The sequence below is a fragment of the Acomys minous genome (assembly GCF_964271855.1).
Source record: "Acomys minous genome assembly, chromosome: 12".
Lineage (NCBI taxonomy): Eukaryota > Metazoa > Chordata > Mammalia > Rodentia > Muridae > Acomys > Acomys minous.
Genome location: NC_140493.1, coordinates 63,673,618 through 63,695,806, shown reverse-complemented (window position 1 = coordinate 63,695,806; position 22,189 = coordinate 63,673,618). Strand labels below are relative to the sequence as shown.

Below are 22,189 nucleotides of genomic sequence, written 5' to 3'. Positions count from 1 at the left end.
CATCAAATTGCTTCTGATTTAATAGAAGCAACTGAGTGTGTGGCATTCCCAAGCACCAACGTTAGAAGAGAAAGCATCGATGGCATAACAGAACCCACTTATTGGCACATCATGACCTCATCTGTAACATGGGAGCATTGCCGGTTATATGGAAGGGAGAACTTAGGGAAATAACTTTAACCTCCTTGTTGCTTTCTCAATAGCAGCAATGAAGACAGTTGACAATGTGGTTGACAGAGATAGTGGGAAAAGGGTTACTGCTTCGCTACTGGATAATGCGTTAAATCCTATTTATTCCCATCTTAACTCTGTGCTCTTGAGCAAGTCACTTGGCCCCTCTGTGTTTCAGGTACAAAATGGAAACTCTAGGGATTATTCCCTTCCACAATGACCACAGTGATTCAAGAACATCTTTGTAAGGAACCTACTACAGCCATAGTAAATGGGAAACAATCACGAAGGCGTGAGGAAACATGAAGGGAAGGGAGCAGTAGGTCTCATCAGGAGAGAGGGAGGGGAAAGCTCTTGATGCAGAGTTTGGAGACCCAGATTTCACTGAACTTTCACTGGGAAACCTGTGTCCTCAGTCACGTTGCTGAGATTTGCTGGTGTTTCCCACCAGTTCAGAGAAGCCCACACAGGAGGGACGTAATGGATAAATGAGGAGTGTTGGCTCTGTTTCTTAACAATTAAACTTTATTATACAACCCAACTAGCTTACACAAGAAGGAAAAAAGGTTAAAGGGACAAAAGAGTGAACCTTCCGGTATCTGTTCCACAGGACGGTTCCTTAGGTGTCTCTCTGGCCCTCCTTGCTGGTTCAGCCTGGTCGCTGCTTGACACGTGCTCAAGCCTAGTCTGAACCTGTTGTTCTCTCCTCCCCACCTGCCTGAGTCATGTGGGAAGGGCAGTCTCCTTCTCCCCTTGAGGGTCAATTAGAAAAACAATAGTCCAGGTGGGGTTCCCAGGTCTGCTTCCTGAATTCCAGGTCCAGGATGGCTCCACTCAGTCTGTAACAAGGTATTCATGGGGTGCCCCAAGGGTAAAGCCCGCCAAGATTGCTTCCACCTGTGACAAAGCTTAATCTTTCCCACAGAGGAGCATACAGGAAGAACCTAAGATTACGGGCACGGAAGACGCCGCTGAGCCCTGAAGGCATTCCAGAGGAGAATGACCTTGTGTGTGTGCTGAAGGTCAGGCAGGATTTACACAAGGATAGTTAAATGATGAGACCTCTCCAGGAAAGGCACAGCTAAGCCAAAGGGGCCATGTCACACAGACCCCTCTTTCCTTGGCCCCTCCCCTTTGGAAAAACCCTTATTTGTGGAGCAGAATGGGCAATACAAATATTTTTGATGTTGGTAGTCAGGGCTGACACTGGCACTGAAGTTAGCCAGCAAAGTATCCATCTTCCTTTCAGCAGACTTTCTTCTTTGCCTGTGCATTCTCCCCAGCTCGTCTGAACATGCTCCCATGCCCATTCGCTTAGAAATCCTGCAAGATAGGCTCTGTGAGGCAGTCCTCCTGTGAGTCTTCTCCCCACCCTCAAAAGCATGCCTGGAATCACAGTGTGTTAAGCCCAAGTGGAGTGAGGGGTTCATTGGGATAAGCCTTTTTTTTTTTTTAATTTATGAAGGGGCATGGCCACAGCTGCGCATGTAGTCAGCGAAATTAACAAAATCAAATTATAACATTCTCTCACTCTTTCACTGCATCCACCCATCTCTCTCCAATATATATTTTATTTAATTCATTTAAGGTAGAATATTATAATTTGTATATTAATCAGGCTTTGGGGCTTTTAACTGTCAGAAACAGAGAGCTTGAACACTAAGGGAAGGCCTTGATTTGTATAACTGAATAAATCAGTAAGACCGAGCCCAAGGTTTTCAAAGGTAGAAATGTTTGATTTGACTGCCTTTCACAGGACTCCTCTTTTCTTGCTGTGGTTATATTCTTAAACAAGCTGCCTACTGATAGCATCCAGAAGGTCTAAGTGCACCAGGTTTATCATTTCTTTTTTTCTTTTCACGATCCTAAGAGAGATCATGGGGCAATTTCTGGGAAAAGCCCTACATAGGGCTTTCATTAGCTTGCCTTGAGTTATGTGCCTTCTTTCTTTGTGGTGAGAGCTTGTAGAGCTGTGAAGGTTGTAAGGGGCTGTTAACAGGTAGCATAGTCCAATAGCATTTGGCTAAATTAGTCTTTCTAGGTAAAAATCAAGTGGTCCATCTGAAGTTTTTCAGAAATTATTTCCAGGTATGTGTTTATTCCTTGTGTTCTCTTATGTGGTCTCTCTCTCTCTCTCTCTCTCTCTCTCTCTCTCTCTCTCTCTCTCTCTCTCTCTCTCTCTCTCTTACTTTTTCAAGACAGAGTTTCCATGTGTCAGTCCTGGCTGTCATGGACTTGCTTTGTAGACCAGGCTGACCTCGAAGTCATGGAGATCCACCTACCTCTGCTTCCAAGTGCTCAGATTAAAGGCGTGTGCCGCCACACCCTGCTCTCTTATGTGATTTCTAATTCACTTGTTTAATGTTTCATTTGTGTTTCAAAATGGAACCCCAAACCCTCATTTTTTTTTTATCTTTCCCAAAGCCTCTTACACACCATCGAGCTTTGTGAGCAGTCCGCCAGCGACAGGGGCCACATTAGATATTTTCCTTAGTTAGGCAAAGAATGTTTGAGATAATTTAGCATAGAATTGCATGTCCTGGCCAGATAAGCTTGTGCACAAAATCTTCTGTGTATGACAACTAGTAAAAATATATAGAAAGAAATATCTGAATACTCCAAAGATACAGGCCAAACATTTAGAAATATTTCCAAGCATTAGAAATTTGAAAACCAAAGTATCCCCATTCAATAACATGGGCGTGGGGAGGCTCTGGGGCTCCCCTTGCTATTGTATCTGGTGTTTAGTGTAAGGACTGGGGAGAGGAGGCTTTCTATGACTATGGGGGACACACTTACTTTGTCGTTGCACTGATAAACTACCAAGCTTTCAAGACTGTCACAGGAAGAAAAACAGGCTTTTCTATGTTTCTTTGTTCTACCTATGGATCGATCCAGTAGCATGTAAGAGCATACATCCTTCTCCCCTCCTGTCTCTTTTCTTCTCTCTGTACCCTCCTTTACCTCCCCTCTTCCTTTTTCCTTTCAATAGTTAATGAACCCCTACTCTATTCCAGTGATCCTAATGATAATAAGAAATTAGAGGATTGAACCTTGCCCTCAAAGACCTCAGTTAAGAGGATTTAATGAGGGAAGACATGCAGATAAATGAACTTCAGTATGGTATGGTAAATTTTAGGGTGTGAAGGAGTTATGTTGTACATATGAGCCACACAAGGGAGGAGAGAATTTAAGTCACATTTTCAGTCAGAAAACAAATGTTTCAACAAACGGAGGCAGATTGCTTTGAGTTCAAGTCCAGTCTGGTCTACAAAGCGAGTCCAGGATAGCCAAAGCTACACAGAGAAACTCTGTCTCAAAAAACTAAACAGTACAAACAAGCAAAAAACTTTCAGAGGAAAGTTAAGCTAGGTTAGAGAGACCTTTTTTCACTGGTAGAGTGACTGAGTGAGAGGAGCTGAGGCCTGAGTACTCTTCACTAACCTTGCTCAGATAGTCCCAGCATGGTAGTCCAAGGGTTCAGCTGTGAAGCCTGTTAGATGTAAGGAAAAACATTTGTGTGGGAAGACGGGATTCTAATGCGCAGACACCATGGCACTGTTCAGTTGGGGCCTTGGATGTACGCACACATTGCTGTCAAAAGAGGACAATAACTGTGTTAGTGTCCCTGAGCCTGTGGTCATTGGGGACTATGCTGCCACATCTTCTGGAGCCTCTGTTGATCCACCCTCCGAGGGGTTTCTCTGTTTTTCTCATTACCACACTTCACAGAGTCTAACTGGCTTCTGAGAGAAGCTTTAGGCATGCTGTTCACTCAGCTACAAGGACAGCATTCCTAGAAGCCTCTCTTCAGCTGCCCTTAGCGCTGGGCTGGGCACTGGGGAAGGCGAGAAAAGGCATCCGGTGTGTGTGGTTTTTTCACCAATTGCTCCTCCTGTACATTACGAAAAATTTTGTTGCCTTTAGGTTTTTATTTTATCCAAATGTATGACTATTCTCCTCTTATAAATAAGTTATGCAATGCAGAAATAGAAAAGCAAAACCAGTATTTTCTTTCTTCCCCCTACTCTTGCTTCTAGTAGTATTCATCGTATTTGCATGTACCACTCTGCTACTGTTGAATGATTCTTCTCAATGGATAAAGAAACTGTGGTGCATTTACACACTGGAGTACTATTCACCTATCAAAACCAAGGAAGTCTTGAAATTTGCTTTCAAGTGGATGGAACTAGAAAAGAGCATTCCAAGTGAGGTGACCCAGACCCGGAAAGACATGCATGGTATATACTCACTTACAAGTGGATATTAGCCCAACATAGATGTCCTCTGAGAGACTCCGCGAAGTGGGGAATCAGGACAAATATTGAGGCTCAAAGCTGGACTCTGGGCAGAGCACTGAGAGTTGTAGGGAAGCGTGTGCGGGAGTGAGTAGAAGGTCTAGGTGGAAGCAGGAGCTCCACACGGAGACCATCTAGATTCTTCTCTCATACAATATCCCCTGACCACAGTTTCCCCTCCCTCCATTCTTCCCAGTTCCCCCTACTTCCGCGCTGCCCGAGATCCACTCTCCTGTCTCCCTTCAGAAAAGAGCAGATCTCCAAGAGAAAACAACCAAACACAGCAAAACAAATATAATAAGACAAGGCAAAAGCCCTCACACCAAGACTAAACAAGACAACCCGACAGAAACAAGTGTCCCAAGAGCAGGCAAATGACTCAAAGACACACCTACATCCACAGTAAGGATTCCCACAAAAACACCAAGCTAACATCCATAACATATACTCAGAGGACATGGTGCAGACCTCTGCAGGCCCCACACTTGCCTGTCCAGTCTTGTGAGCCCAAATTCATCCTGCTTAACGATTCAGTGGGCCATGTTCTTCTGGTGTCCTTCATTCGTTCTGACTCCTATAATCTTTTTTTCCCTCTTCTGTGAGGTTCCCTGTGTTCGAAGGGAAGGAACACAATGGAAGCCTCCAATCCAGACTCTCTGTCCACATAACGTCTGGATATGGGTCTCTGCATCCACTCCCATCTGCTGCTAGAGGAAGCATCTCTGATGACTACTAGCAAGGCCCTGTTCTATAAGTATAGCTGAATATTATTAAGAATCATTTCGTAAATGTTTAAGGCTATTCATGTTTGGTTCTACCCAAGGTCTCTAGGTGATTTAAACTCCAATTCCTGTCCATCCCAGCAGTAGCAAGGGCTCCTCTCATGGAGTGGGCCTCAAATTAAATCAGACATTGGTTGGGCACTCCCACAAATTCTACACCCCTACGGCCCCAGCACATCCTGCAGGTTTTGTAGCTAATTTGGTGTTGTTAATTTCACTTTCAGTAGCCTGCAAAGTACCTTCTCGCACCAAAGAGACTAGAATATAGGGGTGAAGGGTCCATGCAGGACCAGCTTGACCTCTCCACATTTGATGGGCTGTGTGGATGTTGCCTTTCAGAATGCCCCTTCTTCAGTCAGTTCACTTGCATATCTTTTGAGTCTATTATGGATGTTTCCTATTCAAACATTAATATGTCATTTGGAATCCTGGTAGGAAACTCAAATTAGGTTTACTAAAGAAAGATTTAATAAAAGGATAATGTGCAAGCTAGCTGTGGGGAAGACTTGTGAGAACACAAGGGAGCGTTTGAGGAAATTTCATTGACTAGGATGTGGGATGCTAAAGAAGGACCTCACACAGGTCCTGGAGCCTCTGCAGAGGAAACAGAGAAGTGACTGTGAACAGTAGGCTCCTAGTCTCCTCCCCGTTGGGAACCCAAGGGAACCCAAGGGGAAGAAAAGCTTAGGGATATAGTGTGTTCAGGCCAATGTCCTCAGGCTGGGAGCAGAATGGAAGAACAGGGCTGCAGGATGCGTGGAGTCTTCCATGCAATCCTGAGCTGAAGAGGTCTCCTGGGCTTTTTATCCATAGTTTGTTACAGAAGCATGGTTGTACCATATTCTTGTTCTGCTCTTTTTTCCTGGAGTTTATCTTCAAATATTTTTAAATCAATGGAACTAGCTGACTTATTTCATTCATTGTGAAACATCTCATCATGTGATATTAAGATATTTTTAAGTGTGCATGTAATGTTTGATGTGTGTGTATGTTCCATAGATGACATACATAAGTTCTGCAAGTTACAAAGCCAAGTAAGAGCCATGAATAAGCTCACTCCTCTCCCTAAGGTCACCCCTGTTGACGCTGCTCGGCATGCTCTCCACTGACTCATCTTTTGTGTCTCTTATTCTGAATTCACCAATCTGAATTTTGGAAGTGTTTAAACCTTCTTATAGTTTTAAAGCTAATTTTTCCATATCTCTGTGAATCTTTAAATGGTGCATTACATGGTGTTATTTTTTGGAAGCATTATAAAGTCCCAATTGTAATTTCTATCACCTTCTACACTCTCTTTAAGCACTGAATCCATCTTGCTGTGTACAGATAAGCATTACGCATTTTCTAAGCTTAGACTACTTCTATGAGCATGCCATAGGGTTCTTTCCCAGGCCACTGGCAATGGGCTTTGCATTTCTTTCCAGATTTTGCAATTTCAAATGATTCTGTCTGTGGACATTTCTGTCTCTACTTTCTGCAACATGCATGAAAAAAGGCTTCAAGGGCATATACCTCAGGAGTAGAATGCCTGGGTCATGGGATTTATGAATGTTGAGCTTTACTCTTTAGTGCCAAGTTATTGGGTGTGCCAATTTAAATTCCCACTGGAAGTATATAAGACCTCTGGCTATCCTTGCCTTCCCGGATGCTTTGTATTTTCAGACATCTTTATTTTTTTCATCACTAATATTCTGTTCAGAGCTGCCAAGTCCAAGCTTAATGAAATCCCCGTTCCTATCATAAGAAACATTTTAATCCTCAAAAAAATAGTTCTAACATTCTCTTTAAAAAGTCTTTTCCTTTTCTTGACTTATTCTATTTGCAATATCATTCTCTGAAGTTCAGCGTGGCACATTCTAAATATACTTCAAAGTAGTTAAGACATTGAAATCTACCAAATGGACCTTTTAATTCTTTACATTTGGAAAATAAATGTGATTCTGGTAGGATGTATGTAAACTCTGGTTCATAAAACTGAAAATTTGGATTGAGCCTATATGAAAAACTTATTTTAGAAAGAGGCAGGGGCAAAGCAACGGTTCCCTGGACTCTGGACCACCTTGGCTTACACAGCAAGGTGAATTGTTTGTGTGTTAAAAAGGAACTTCTCCCTGCATCTTTCTCTTGATCCCTCCCTTCATTCTTCTCTACTTCTGCCTAGGTCTCTTTTCTTCTTTTATATTGTCATACAGTAACTAGCTAAAAACAGTGTAGAAAACAAATACAAATTGATTATAATGGTGTATCCTATGTGGCATGGTGAGGAGGACCTAGGGCTTCTTAAGTGCAGAAGGGGGAACCAGGCATCCATGTTTTTTGAATGCACATCAGTTCCAGGATAAAAATGCTAATGGGTATTTGTTAAATGAATGAACGAATCGATGCTATAAAATATTCTCAATTCTAGCAATTAGTCTATACTTTATAACTGGAATTAGTCTTTGATAATTAAATACTGTATGAAATTTCTTGATTAATGCCTTCAGGAGATATTGAGTAGCCTATCAAGTCTTCTTTACTTTTTTTTTTTTTAAAGATCATGTTCTGTATTCTTTCAAATAACCTGTTTTCTCTTAGTGCTGGGCAGTGGCATCAGCTCTTATGATGTGCCAGCCTTTACCCTTCCACAGCTATCACACAGTGTTTCTCTGGCCTAAAGAGCTGAGGAATTCACATTAATGAAAACACAGGGACTTACAAAATCGCCCTCATCCCTCCCCTGTGGAAGTATTCTGGTGCTTGGTGTCTAGCTGGGCAGAATGGGGATAATGGTTGGAGGCTGAGGCCCTGCTGTTGCCAGGGTTATGTAACTTTCAAATCAGGAAGCAGACTCGGTGGGATAGAGAGAGAACTGCTTTTAATGAGCTGCTGGGGTTGGCTGAACTTGTGCTAGCCTGTGCTCTCCATTACAATCTTGATGTTTTCCTCATTTGTAAACTTTATTTGCATGCCACAGCCCAGCTGAATTTGCCTGGGTGCCTAGTTTCTTTAATCTCTGGTTTGGCTGGCTAGAATGTAAATCAACCTCAGACTTTAGCTGCCCCATATATTGCTCCAGTTAGCACTCTGTAAAGAGTTCTTTTTTTGTAGGCTCAAGTCCAAAACATGACCATGTAGCTGAACACTGTATGGTGTGGTTGCTATTTGTAGTACTGAGTTAGTATTGAGCTTCAGTAGAAAATTGAGTAGATGGATAGATGGAATACCTCAAGGCTGAGGGTTTCACAGCTAGGGCTATGGGATACCAGAGAGTTGACCAAGTCACTCCAAGTCCTACACTCCCCTCCTACCAGCAGTGATGTGTCTTTTCCATGCCTGCCACGAGCATAGCTGGGAACTATAATTTTAAAGCTACTGAAGGAAAAAGTTGTTCTGCGGGCCTCTCTGGGATAGAGTGAGTACCGCTAGCACATTGTGCGCCACTAGGTCCCCTTGCATAGCTCTGAGGCAAGTATAACTACATTTTATCTCTTAAAATATAGAAGTGCAAAGAAGAGTCAATGAGGAGAGGAGTGTGCTGCTAATGTTGAAAGAGGAAGATGTTTAGCCATGCAATTTGCTACTGAAATACTAGATTTCTCTAATGGCATTGTCAGTGCTAGAATGCTTACCCTTGTCCTAGCTACCTTCCTTTTTTCTAGTGACTATTAACTTATTTGCCATTTCTGGATTGAGGAAGGTATAAATTGATTTATAATTTATAGAAACAGTTTGTATTCTCCCATTAGCAGAACCTGAAATAGCATGTATGTACAAGGACTGCTTAAGTTGATTGATCAACTTAACTAATTAGAGCAAACTGTTTGCCATGTTCAGTTATCCTTTCCTTAAGCCAAGCTCTGAGTTGACTTAGATGCTTAGAGCCTTTGACTAAGACCCCATGGTTATTTCCTAATTGTAAACTGGATAATCTTGCTAGGTGGCCCACTAAGGAAAGAATCAGTAGAGACATCACTTTTAGAGCCAGAGGCGTACTTTGGTCCCATCACTGATTGAGGCTGAGTATGGGTATGGAAAGCAAATGAAAAACGGAACCTTGAGGTGTAAAGAAGTGATCAGGATCAAACAGCCCACTGTTCTGCCAGCCAACCCAAAAGCTCCACTGCCTTTAACATAGGTTTGGAGATCATCCTATGACCTGAGTTGGGTTACCTGGAGTAGTTCCAGTGATATAGCAGGTATTTGGATGCTTGATAGAAATGTAACATCCTGGGACTCATGATCACATTCTGATTCAGTAAGTCTGGGGTTGAATCTGGCAACCTGAACTTGTGCAGGTAGCATAGATGATTTTGAGGCTACACTCAATACCAATTGAATACCTCTCCCTCTGCTTCGTAAAGTGACTTTTAATGTAATCTTAATGTGACTAGAAGTAAGAATTTTTTGATATACTTTTGGGTAACCCCACTGAACTTTAGCCTGTAGAACTTTAGGTACATTATTTACTGCCTTTCTGGAAGGTTCCCTCTGGTCCAGTGGTTTGAATGATAGAGAGCTGGAGTCAGCAGCTAACCTTTCAGATATACACAGACCTTCATGCAGAAAGCCCTGTAGCATTTCAGCATCAAATAAGAGATACTTCCAGGCTGGAATTTTAATTAGAAAAGATGAAGAACCCAGAGGCAAATTATCAAAATTTTGAATGGTCTCTCCCTTGACATATCAAGGTGGGATCTATTAGCATATATTCAGCATATAGCCATGACTGAAACAATAAAAAGAGTACAACATATTTCCAGTTGGCCACTATATGTCAGACCTTATCATTTTTGTAGACTTTTGGCTGCTATTACTATCAAAACTTTCAGGATAATTATTGACATTGTGTAGATACAAAATTAAGGCACAAGGAAGTTAAGTAATGTATCTAATGCCTCACAGCAAGAAAGTAGCTGCCTGGCTGTCCTGGTTCTTATGGAAATGAAATTATTATGGACACTAGTAGTAGGCAGAAGCTTCCATTTTCAAATGAGAAAGGAAATAAACATATGAGAGGCATTAGGAACACAACTCAAAAAGATATGATGCTTTTTCGAAAAGAAGCTAGGCACAATCACTTTAACCTCTATCTACTGCAAACTAAATTTCATTTCAGAACTTTTATTATCATGCAGGACTTGACAATGCAATAGTCATTTGTGTTACTAAACCTTTCAGGGGGAAGTTTTTGTGTGCTAGTGTCTATTAAAGGTCTCATTGGGGAATTCACTTTTATGGTTATGGAATCCCTAATTTAACCTACATTGATTGTGATGTGTTTTGGGCATGGTCAAACACTTTTTTCCTGATACAAGTAGGCTGATAAGCATATTTGAAGTCTGTCTTTAATCTTTCTAGAGTCACACAGCCCTTCTGTCACTCTCAATAAGCTCCTCTTTGAAGATTTTGATTGGTTGGTTGGTTGGTTGGTTGATTGGTTGATTGGTTGGTTGGTTGGTTGGTTGGTTGATTGGTTGGTTGGTTGGTTGGTTTAGCAATCTGAAAAATGAAACTATAGAATGACCTTTACTATTGCTTAGCTGAATCCAGAGTAGTGTCTTGGTAAGCACATCCCCTGGTTCACCAGGCAAGAGTGCACACGTGGTGCCTGCCAGATTTGCAGACCAAGTCTCCAGGACTCCCTGCAAAGGACTCCTCCTGTGGCACACTTCAGAGCTCAGCTCCAAGGGGAACCTGCAATGCTCCACCTCACATTTGTGGGCACTGCTTCTGTCATCTGGCATAAAAAACCTTGAATATATAATCAGTGAGGGGAAGGGATACAGTTCTCTGCTCTTCCGTTTCTTCTGGGGAGTAATTGTGTAACCCAGGGCCTGGTACAAATTTCCTCTTTTGGAGGTGTAGAGCTTTTCATATGTCAAGCAGCTGTAACCTTTCAAAGGTTTAATGAAATCAGAAAATATAATCCACTATATGAGAGAGAATGTGAATCAAGTCTATTATTGTTGAACAAATGGCATTAATTTCCAGCACACATGTGGACATGCGTTTTAAAATATTTGTTTGAAAAATGTCAGGCTGCTCATTGTTTTAGAATATTTGAACAGCACACTGCCAGTGTGCTCTTTCTTAATAGTTGCACTTTTGAAAGGTTACAGTGTTAGCATATTTACTCTTTTCCAACTTCTTCAAGTGGCTTGGATAGTGGAAAATACTCGAATCCTGTAGGCACTACCTAAAGGGTATAAACTCCCCTTCCTTCCAGCTGTAGTGGCAGCTTAAAGGATTCACCCTAGATCCTGGTGCTTTGTATTGTGTTGCTCAACAACAGAGTGCTTCTTTGCTGTATTTGGTATATAGATTGAGAAAGCTTAAAGCAAATGGGAACAGATGTCGCATCTGCTGTTTTCAGTGCCAGCCTCCAGAACAGAGTCCTTGGATATTAACTCTTGGGTACCACGAGGCAGTCTAGGTTGAATGATGATCAAGGCAGCCCAGGCCCTTCTCTCCTGGTGTGAAATTGCTCCAGTCCAACAAGGATTGACACAGGTAGAGACCACAATGATCTACAAAGTGAAAATGGGACCCTGCATGAGGATGTTGGGTAGGAAGAGAAAACCTAGGTTTATATCACTTCAGTTTCAGTTGTTATGCATGTTTTCTTATGCTCAGGGAATGCTGTAATTGGAATACACCATTTGCAACACATCTATTTTGTATGCATATGTACAGATGCACATACTGTTTCATTGATCTTAGCTAATACTTGTAAGAAAAATTGACAACTGTTTTAAAAACCTAATCTAGCTAATCAGGAAATTTATTTAATCAGAATGGTTTATCTCTTTTAAAAAGTCTGATTGAGCAGTTTCCGAATGCCCACCAGCAAGGTTAGTTTTGCACTTACATCCAACTTAGCACCTCTTTCAAGTTAGATCTGACATTGGAAATATTTCCACTACTGTAAGGTAATCTGCTCTAGTGATTTAATACTTCCACTTTTGATAAAAACACACACTGCTCCTTCTGCTGTGTTTGCATCTTCCCATTTCACTGTGACGGCCTGGTGTGAATCCTCCATCTGCTGCTTTCTACTTATTCCTAACTAACATTTCATCTTGATGAAGGTCTCTATAGTGTCACCTTTGTGCTCAGGTTTCCCCAAGTCTCTTCTCTGTGCCACCAGTGAAGGTGCTGTGAAGACCAAGCAACCTAAGTGACGTGTCTACAAAACTGTAGAGTCCATAGGCCCTGCTGATCTGCTGGTGCCACCAGTGACACATTCTCAGTGTGGCGTTGTTTCCTATGCTGTTAGGCTTCCAGTCAGTTCTTTAAAAAGTCTCCTTTTCCCTGTTCCCTGCTATCCTACCTGCTCCTCTTGTTTGGTACCAGACTCGCTTTCCGGCTTTTCCCTGTTGTTCTTGGTTTATAGACATTTCTCCTCCAAAACTGTATTTACTTCTGGCTTCCTTCCACAGAACTTCTATACTAATTAGGTATACAAACTATTTTCACTTCAAAAGCAAAATTAGTCAATGACTGTACAGGATTAGAAAAATAGTTCTAAAAAAATCACAGCTTAGTTTGCTATGTTGAATGTTTCTTGGCTCATTTTCTAAAGTTGAATTAATTGCAATTTACTACTAGAAAATACATTATTTATCAACATTTCTAGGTGGATCTGTCTATCAGCTGTTAGCTGTTTCTTAATTTTTTTCTTAAATTAGCACGTATCCTTTAGCTAGAAAGTGGGTTCCGAAAAGCAGAGCACTCTGATGGCACATTCACCTCTCTGTCTCCAGCTCACAGTGGTTTGGTAAATGCTTGCTGAGTGCATGCATAAAATATCTGAGAAACCCAGGGGGAAAAATGGTAAACCCCCCCCCTTTTTTTTTATAGCAGGCTCTACCTTAGCATAGCATTTTCTAAATGACTCGAACAAAAAATACAGACACACCCACAGACTTTAGGTATATGAGGTTCTGATATTGCAAGCACTTTGGAGCATAGAAGTGGCCAGTACTTACTCTTTTTAGTCTTACAGTAATTAATAGCCCTTACACTTTTAAGGCTACATCACAGAAAATACTGAAAGGAAACTAAAGGAAGCTCCCAGAGGGTGAGAGCTTATCACCAGCTTATCATCATCTGCTCTCCAGTGGGCTTGGTGTCATGTCAGGCTTATCTGCTTCTTGGAAATAAACAAACACATGTTGCCTTTTATTTTCATTTTTTATTATCACATTCTATTTGCCACATGTTTGGAGCAGGAAGAGTAAATTTACTCCAACATGTTGACCAGAAGTCTCTCTTTTAACTTTTAAGAAATGTTTTCATTCTGGTTTTAATTTTTTGTTGTTGTTGTTCATAGTTCTGTGTAGTTCTGACCTTTGCCGACTATAATAAAGGTTAGTCTTTTAAAAATATGCTCATGCATATTCTGGTCACTGAGATAAAGAGGTAGTTGAAAGTAAACTTCTTTAATAGGTTTATGCCACTAAAACTGTAAAGGTTGGAGCAATTAATGGGAAATAGGTTTTTAATTGTGTATTTATAACAAGAGCAAATGTTTTTTTCTTCAAAAGAATGAGCCAGATTATTCTAAGTTGCACTTTATTACTAAACAGTTCTCTCTACTGCCTTACAGGCCTGTGAGGATGTGTGTGAAGGAAATAGAAAGCTCTTTAGGATGAGTGAGCTTGGTGTTTCTCTCTGTCAAATGCTGTGGTGGAAAGCACACTTGCATCTTCTACCCAGTAAATGTCTGTCAGACTTAGAGATGGCAAGCTTTGCATTTTCAAACTATTCCTAGTATGGCCTGGTTCTAGTTCCTTTCCACCCCAGTTTATTCCTTGTGCCCCAACTGTTTGAGAACATCTATGAGAGAAAGCCATATTAATAACAACACACAACATTGCCCGTTTGACAGGCAATCACATAATAATAAATCAGATTAAAATCTCAGGCAGATTATGAAACCATATGGATAGAACATACCTCCATTGTACTGAGCAACGGCTGTTGCAGTAACTCTGAGGACAGATGTTAACGTCCATGTTTCAATACATTGAAATGGGAGCTCTGACAGCTCAGAGGCTGACTGTGAGTCCCCACTCAGTGGAAGAAAGAGATAAAATTCTGTCCTGTCTGCCTCTAATGCCTATGATCACCACTCTGTGGGAAAAAAGAGCTCAAAGGCAATATTGTGACTTGCCCTACTTTATTTCAGTTTGCTGAAGGAACATATTAGATCTCAGATTAAAACACAAAATCTCCCTTTTCACAGGCCACTGCAACTTCTTCCTGATCTTTAAACAGCGGTGCACCACAAAAGTTTGCAAGAAAAACAGAAATTGGCATTCCCCCTTTCTCTTCCACTCTCTACTCCTAGCAATGTCTACACTCCAGGAAGTGCTCAAATGTGGTATTAGGAAATGCTTTTTATGCAGTTTAGGCTTCTCATTTTTCCATGAACTATGCCAGACCTTTGATACTTTCTCCCTGTAGTCAAACCCTGTGTCATCAGCTCTGTTACTGCAATCCACACTGAAACAGGCACCATGAAAATCTGAAGTAACCCATGTACATGTTGGAGGCTTTGATTCAAACTTATTAGTTATATATCTTCTCAAAGGTTCCTGAGCTAAGTGTTTGTGAATGCTTGACTATAACTTTTCATGCCTTGTAATACATTATACAAATGAGAATGTAACCCAGACCCCTTCTGGCACATGGATGTTTTCAAGTGGAATCAGTTCTGTGGTTTTAAATTGGGCTCAGCAAACAACATTTTTTAAAACCTTTATCACATTTCTAAATAACATGCGCTTGTGATTGATGCTCCCTCTACTTCAGACTGGCAGCACATAGAACCCTATATGGAACTACTGCCTGCTGAAGCGATCTGTAGGAATATGTGCTTATTCTACAAAATCCCGAGGGACTCTTTCCAAGAGAACTGTGTGCCATTTTTGAGGCCATCTTGATATAATTAGAGCAAAACCAATAAGGGCAAATATTTAAAGAGTTCATATCTGTACCAGGCACTGTAATAGTGATAAATCATCATCACATTTAATTCTCACAACAGACTTCACTGATAGGTTTATATTATGACTTTCATTCTGTAGATAAGGAAACATGCTTTAGAGACTAGTGACTTGCCCATATCAGTCAGCGCTGGGATCCCTCGTTAAAATTGCATGTATAGGCCTAATATGACAGATTGAGTTTTGATTCCAAGTGAAAGATCATGTATTTAAAAAAAATTAAAATCAGATTCCACATCATCTATTTTGAAGAATCCAGAGGTAGATAATACCAGTATCATTAGCCTTGGGTCTGGCTTCGCTTCCTCACTTTTTCATAGATTTTATTTTTCAAACACTTTAAATAATTTTGTTACCACTAAATTGAGGATTCCCTGAGACTGGAAATATGCCAGTCCTCAATTTTGTAGCTCTGAGACTCCTGCAACTAAAATATACATCATAAGACTAAACCTAGGGGCATGAAGGTGCATCTACAACTAAACCACACAAGCTAAAAGCAAGCAGACCTGGTATGTTTCTGACTTTTGAACACTGGTACAGTCTATTACTGATAATTACAGTTACAGCTGTTCTCTGTGATTGCCTGCAACTATAAGATCAGTTACTTCTTTCTCATCAAACAGTACATTTCTTTTATCTTTGTTTTCTCTCTAGCCGTAGATCAGACTAAGAGCAGTGAGCAGTAACACACCACAGCCCAGATGTGTGCTGTCATGAAATTTTCCTACCAAAAGAATTAGTACATATTTTTTTCACATGAACCTCACCCAGGTTCTCAGGACACAGGCAGAAGGCAGTCAGATTCTTTATCCTTATGGAAAATGAAAAGCCTCTTATCCATTCTGATACAATGTTTATTCCATATGGATGGAAGCTTGTGAGATGTGGCTTCTCTCTCTCTTCATTGCTTTAGCGTTCTGTTGTTCCACATTCCCACCAGAATGACTCATTAAAATCTACTGATAATTCTCTAGCTATTGTGTATCCAACAGGTCCAAACGTTTCCAAAATTTCCGCATAAACACATGATCATGTTGTCAAAGCAATAGCCTCAACTGTGGTAAAATTTTCTGTGCCAATTACTTTTTGCTGTGACCATATACCCAACACAAAGCAAGTTAGAGAGTTTAGAGAGTTTGAGTCCATCCTGGTGTGGATGGCAGGGGCAGATTGGTCAATGAGGAAGTACAGATAGGAGAATGACAAGGCGTTTCTGTCCTTCCCATTCTTCTGGTTTTATTCGTTCCAGGGTGCCACCCACATTCACAGTAGGGCTTCTCTCCTCGCTTAAACATCTTTAAAAATTCCCAGAAAGACATATTTGTGGGGCTTCCAGATTCAGTAAAATTGGTATTGAAGCCTAACCATATTGTACCTTGTTTTATACCTTCTGCTCTCTGATGGAGCTATAAAGGTAATAGGGTTTACATTTTTAACATGTACATCTAAATATTAAGTCACCTATAAATATCCTACACTTTTTGTTTTTAGCATGTTTAGTTTAGTCTTGACATTTCTAATGAAACTCCCCATCCTTTCATTAGATTAACAGAGATTTTATTTATATTTTAAAGCAATCTTTGTCTAATAGCTTAAATGTCTCCGTGATACTTGTGTCTGGCCCTGCTGAATACTATACACTGTGACAATGAGTCTTAGTTTTGCAGTTTGTATTTCACCATTTCTACAAGATTCTAGATACCATGTGTGGAATACCAGGAGAGCCTGAGGTTAACATTGTCAATGCATCACATTATATGCCCTCTTCTCTATACCCATTAATTAGAAAAGAGTTGGATGGATCTACTCCAAATATAGCTAGGTTTGGATATAGTTTCTATTCTTAACCATGGTGTTCATATTTCTTTGCAAATTAAAGTTTTCTGTTTTAGTTTTTGGGTATGGGTTGCTGGAGTAGTTGTAGACCCAGTGTCCTAGCCTCAACCTTCACTATGAGAAGTTTTGCATGTCTGCACATTATCATGTGCCTCTCTGCTTACATCTTTCTCCAGATACATGATGCTCACTCTCCAGTGACTCAGCGTCAGGATTCTGATCTGGAAAGTGCTTCTTGTTCCTCTTTTCCCTCAGTCCTAGCCAGGCCCTAGGTATCTGAGCCTTCTTAAATTGTTCCTTTCTCTATGCCATCCATACTCTGCCTTTCTACACCAGAGAACTAGATCTCTACAACCTCTCCTGTGTCACCCTGAGCATGAGAGTTTTACCTCCCATGGATCTATGGGTATCTTCTCTCATGTCATTGCAAAGTACAGTTTCAATGACTCTATCCATAGACCGTGACCTGCACAGGAAGTGATGTGCAGGGCCATTTTCTACATCACACAAAGAAGATTCTATCAACATCCACATCCCAGTGCCACTGGGGAAGCTTCCCAGCTGCTCCTAGCCCCTAGCCAACCCTAGTGTTTCTTGGGGTCTTTGAATGGAAGCCTGTGTGAAAAATCTAGGAAATGGGTATATAAATGTTGTGGTTTGAATAAGAATGGGTCCCATAGGTTTATATATTTAAATGCTTAAGGAGTGGCACTATTTGAAAGGATTAGGTGATGTGGCCTTCTTGGAGGAAGTGTGCCACTCAGGGTGGGCTTTGAGGTTTCAGAAGCCCAAGCTAGGCTCAGTGGCTCTGGATGAAGAACTCTCAGCTCCTTCTCCAGACCACTTCTGCCTATGTGTCACCTTGCTTCCTGCCATGCTGATACTGGATTTAAACCTCTGAAACTGTAAGCCGGCCCCAATTAAATGTTTTTTCTTTATAACAGATGCCATGGTCTTTGTTGAAGTTATTTTTACAAAATTGTTTGTTTCTCTTAGCTTATTCTCCTAACTATCGTACAAATAATTCAGACTCCTTTATATTTGTTTATAAGGCTTTACAACACAATCTTGAGCAGTTTAAGTCTGTTCTTAACCCACTATGTTATCCTGACTCCATCTTTGCAAAAATCCCCAAGTTACTTGCTTTTTTAGTTCTTTCTTTGTTCCACTTCAATCTGCTTCCTCTCTGCAGGTGGTTGAATCCCTTGCTGAGTTCCTCCACTTCCTCCTCTAACTCCTCATCCCCTGACTGGCAGGAAATCCAGGCCTCTTCTCTTCCCTGCTCGGTGATTGGCTGTAAGCTGCTTTATTGGCATTCAAGGGCACAATTGGGAAGGCAGAGTTCATACAACACTGAGACAAGAGCTTCTCAGAAATGGGGGATACAGAAACCAGCATTTGAATTACACAATACCCTTATGCCAACAGGTTATGGTGTCTCTTGTTAACAGTAGAAATAAGATGTTAATGCTTCTATATGGGTTTCGGGAATTCTAATGCTTGTGCTGACCCACATTCACACACATTGCTTGGTACTTCCATGGTTCTGCTTTTCCATTTTTTCATTTCCCTGACAAATGCCAACAGTGTACTATTTCATTTCTTCAGAGTCCATGCTATCCCTCAGATTAGTTTCTGGTCAAATTGAAGTTGTGCTTTTCAGAAAGTTGTGGCTTTATTAATTATTTTGCTTTTTCTTATTGTTATGGAGGGGACAGAATTCTTCTGTAGCTGGCTAGTTTTCCCTCATAAACTGATTTTAGATTAATTAGTTTCAGCAAATAGGCCTGTTTCCTCCTCATCTCTCACCTTGCATTCTTCGCAGTTTACCCACTAGCAGTGACCTACTAGCAGTGGGATGCTATGATCCTCTCTTTGCCCTTTACCATTTAGAATGAATTAGAATTCTCCATGGTGGCTCGCATGCTTGTGTAACCCCCACAGCTTCCACATCCTTCCAGCAACTACCTTTGCTATACTCTAGTCATACCGAATTCCTATCCTTCTTCAAACATGTTGCTCTTGTTTCCAGGCAGAGCTTCCACACATGGTTTCAAGCTACTAAGAATGTTGGGTCTTCATATACAAATACCATCTCCTTAGGAAGAGAACTTATCCCCACCAAAAAAAATTTCCAGCTTTCTCCAGACCAATCCCTGCTAGTATCCATATGTTTTCTCTGCTCTCTGCATCTCCCCATCTCCATCTCTCCCTCTCCCTTTCTCTTTATTCTTTTATATAATAGACTTGCTATATAGCCAAACTGACCTCAACTGGTAATCTACCTGTTTCTGCCTTCTAGTATTGAAATCATAGATGTATGCCACCATGCCCAGGTTTGTCTTTATAGTATATAGAACTATACTTACATTATATTTATTTACTTTGGTTTTTTTTTGTCTCCAACAAAATGTGATTCACTTATGACAGAATATTTGCTTATGTCTGTATCTCTAGCACATAATAAGAACTCAATAAACTTGTTGAAGGAAATAATGTATAAAAGACCATGATGTTTTCTCTGATAGCTCATATTTGAACATTTTCATAAAAATGATTACATTCCACCCCATTCTATCCCTCTTGTTCTGCCATGTTTTTGTTTTTGTTCTTATTCACCTTCTAATCAGGAAAATCCACTTGAATCCAGAGTCTCAGGACATGCCAATAATGGAAGTGAGTGCATATCCTGGGTTTTGTGTTTTGCTTACCTTAATTCTGTCCTTCTCTACTCTAAGAGCCACAGCTGGCCATCCAGGGGTTATACCCTACCAGTCTAATTCACCAGGCTGCACTGCATCCAGTTTCCTCCTGCTGAGATTTCCCCCCTCACTCCTTAGGCTGAAGCCTCTGGTAGTCACTTAAAGGTGTTCTAATGTGTGCTTCACAGAGAACACACCTCACACTTCAGAGGGCCAGACTCCCCATTCTCCTTCCTGTTGTGCTGTCATGGCTGCTATAGTTGTTTTTGTGGTTTTGTCTTTTTTCGTGCCTCTTACTGTTTAATGAATTCAGAAAAGAAGGTAATGGAAAGTCTACTGGTCAGAGCTCTGCCTGCCTCTCAGGTAGAAGCACACAAGGGGCGGTACCCCATTTTTACTTTCTTGGTTGCGGGTGGTGATTAGGACAAAGGGAGTGTTATTCCCCTTTTATTGGGTGCTAAATTTCATGAATCTTGAGTTTACTGCTTCTCTAAGTAAACAGTTTCTGCTTTTCTTGCTTAAATCAGATCCAACTTTATAACAGTTAATGCTAATCTGCACCTGACTCTGACTTAGAGCAGGTTCTAAGCAGCCTTGTGATTTGTACATATTTCTGGATGGGCTTCTTCTAGGCTGCTGTAGACTTTTAGAGACTGGTGTAATGCCATTTTGAATGGAATTTTCACTGCGGTTTTTCTATATGCATATAAAAGCTTTTACCAGGAGAAAATTTCAGATTTGCTTTTAAATTGTTACGAAATTAGAGGTAATTTTGTTGTTACCCTATTAAATTTATAATCATCAGATTGTGGCTCCCAACATTTTGATTTGAAAAATGTTTTAAAACTCTCACAACCTAAATGATATGTTTTTTTCCTCTATAGCATTGTGCCAAAGGTCAGATCATATGGTTTATAATTTAGCTTTTTACTATCCCAAGTCATCTTTCCTGTCATAACTGCTAATGCAAGTGGTAATTGCTATCTGGGGAAGAGGAAGCCTGTAAGAGACACAAAGAAATACAGTTATGAAATGACCTCAGTGATTGTGGAAGAGATTAGAAATATAAAATTGTGGCTGCCTTGATATGGTTAGTCCTGAATAAACTAAGAAAGAAGTTAATTTAAGCACATTTTGACTTTTCATTCTGCCACAGCCTTACAAGGACAATGGTGCTGGGTTATGAAGATGTGACAGATCTCACCCTGACTTCTCTGGAATGACACCACTTTCTAAGTCAGAAGACTCTACTATGGCAACATGCTCTTTTTTATTTTTTATTTTGTTTTCAATTCCCTCTTAGAAACAATCCATTTGGGTTTGTTATGTGGCCATTTATTAGTCTGTGACATTACCCTTGTTTGTGACTACAATGAAGTCATACTAGGCTGGGTCGCCTGTAAGTCATCAGGAGAACTTTCAGCTGCTCAGTGAATAGGCAGTGCTAAGGTCACAGTGGTACGTTAGGCCACAACTCCTTTCACATGAAAATGGAGAATTTCCATGTTAATCATAAAGAATGGTGGCTGATCTTCGGTTTTCTGACAGCTTGCTATGCATCAATTTCTAAAGATATTGTTGAGGTTGATATTCTCAAGGAGAGTCACACATGTTAAATATATGAGTTGAGCACACCTACATGGCCAGCGCCCAAATCAGAAGAAACACACATCGTTTCCACAAAAGCTCACATCATCCCTCCTTCTGTTTTCTCATAGTCCTTGACAAAGAGAACCACTTTCCTGTTTTGTTTGGTTTTATGCTTTATGTAGATGGAATTATATGCAGTATATTATTATGTGTCTGGCTTCTTTTATTCATCATGCTATTTATCATGCATTGTATTTGTTTGTTCTTGCTGTTGTGTTGTGCTCCACTCATGAATACAGTTTGTTCATTCTACTTTTAACAGACATTTGGATATTATCCTTTTCAGAGCAGGACAGGGCCATTAATATTCTGTTATGAAAATTGTCTTCTTTAAAGTGAATGCACTTCTGCATATACCCTACAGAATAAGATTTCTAATCCTCATAGTCTGTGTGTGGTCACAGTCCTTAGGTAAGATGTTCTTCCAGGGTAGTTGTTGACCACTCTTCAGCCCAATAATGTTTGAGAATTCTAGGTGCCCTGCATACTCATCACGATATGACATTTTCTCTATTTTCCATTTTAGCCACCTGGTGGCTATAGATTTAATGTGGTTAGTTTATATATCTTTGATGATAATGATCCTGAGTATTTTTCTACGGTTACTGTAGTAATTTGTATATCTTTTGTATGTATGTGAGTTATCTGTATAAGTCTTCTGCCCATTTTTCTATCAATTGACTGCTGTTGTTTCATGGGAACTGTTTATACAACATATGTATATACATCCTTTACTGTGTGTATAGATGAAACTT

At 40.5% G+C, this 22,189-nt stretch overlaps 1 protein-coding gene across 2 annotated transcripts in view; it reads left to right on the top strand.

Annotated features, from left to right (window-relative positions):
- Nucleotides 1-22,189, top strand: part of CPQ (carboxypeptidase Q) — a 410,614-nt gene that overhangs the window by 227,136 nt on the left and 161,289 nt on the right. The window lies entirely within an intron of this gene.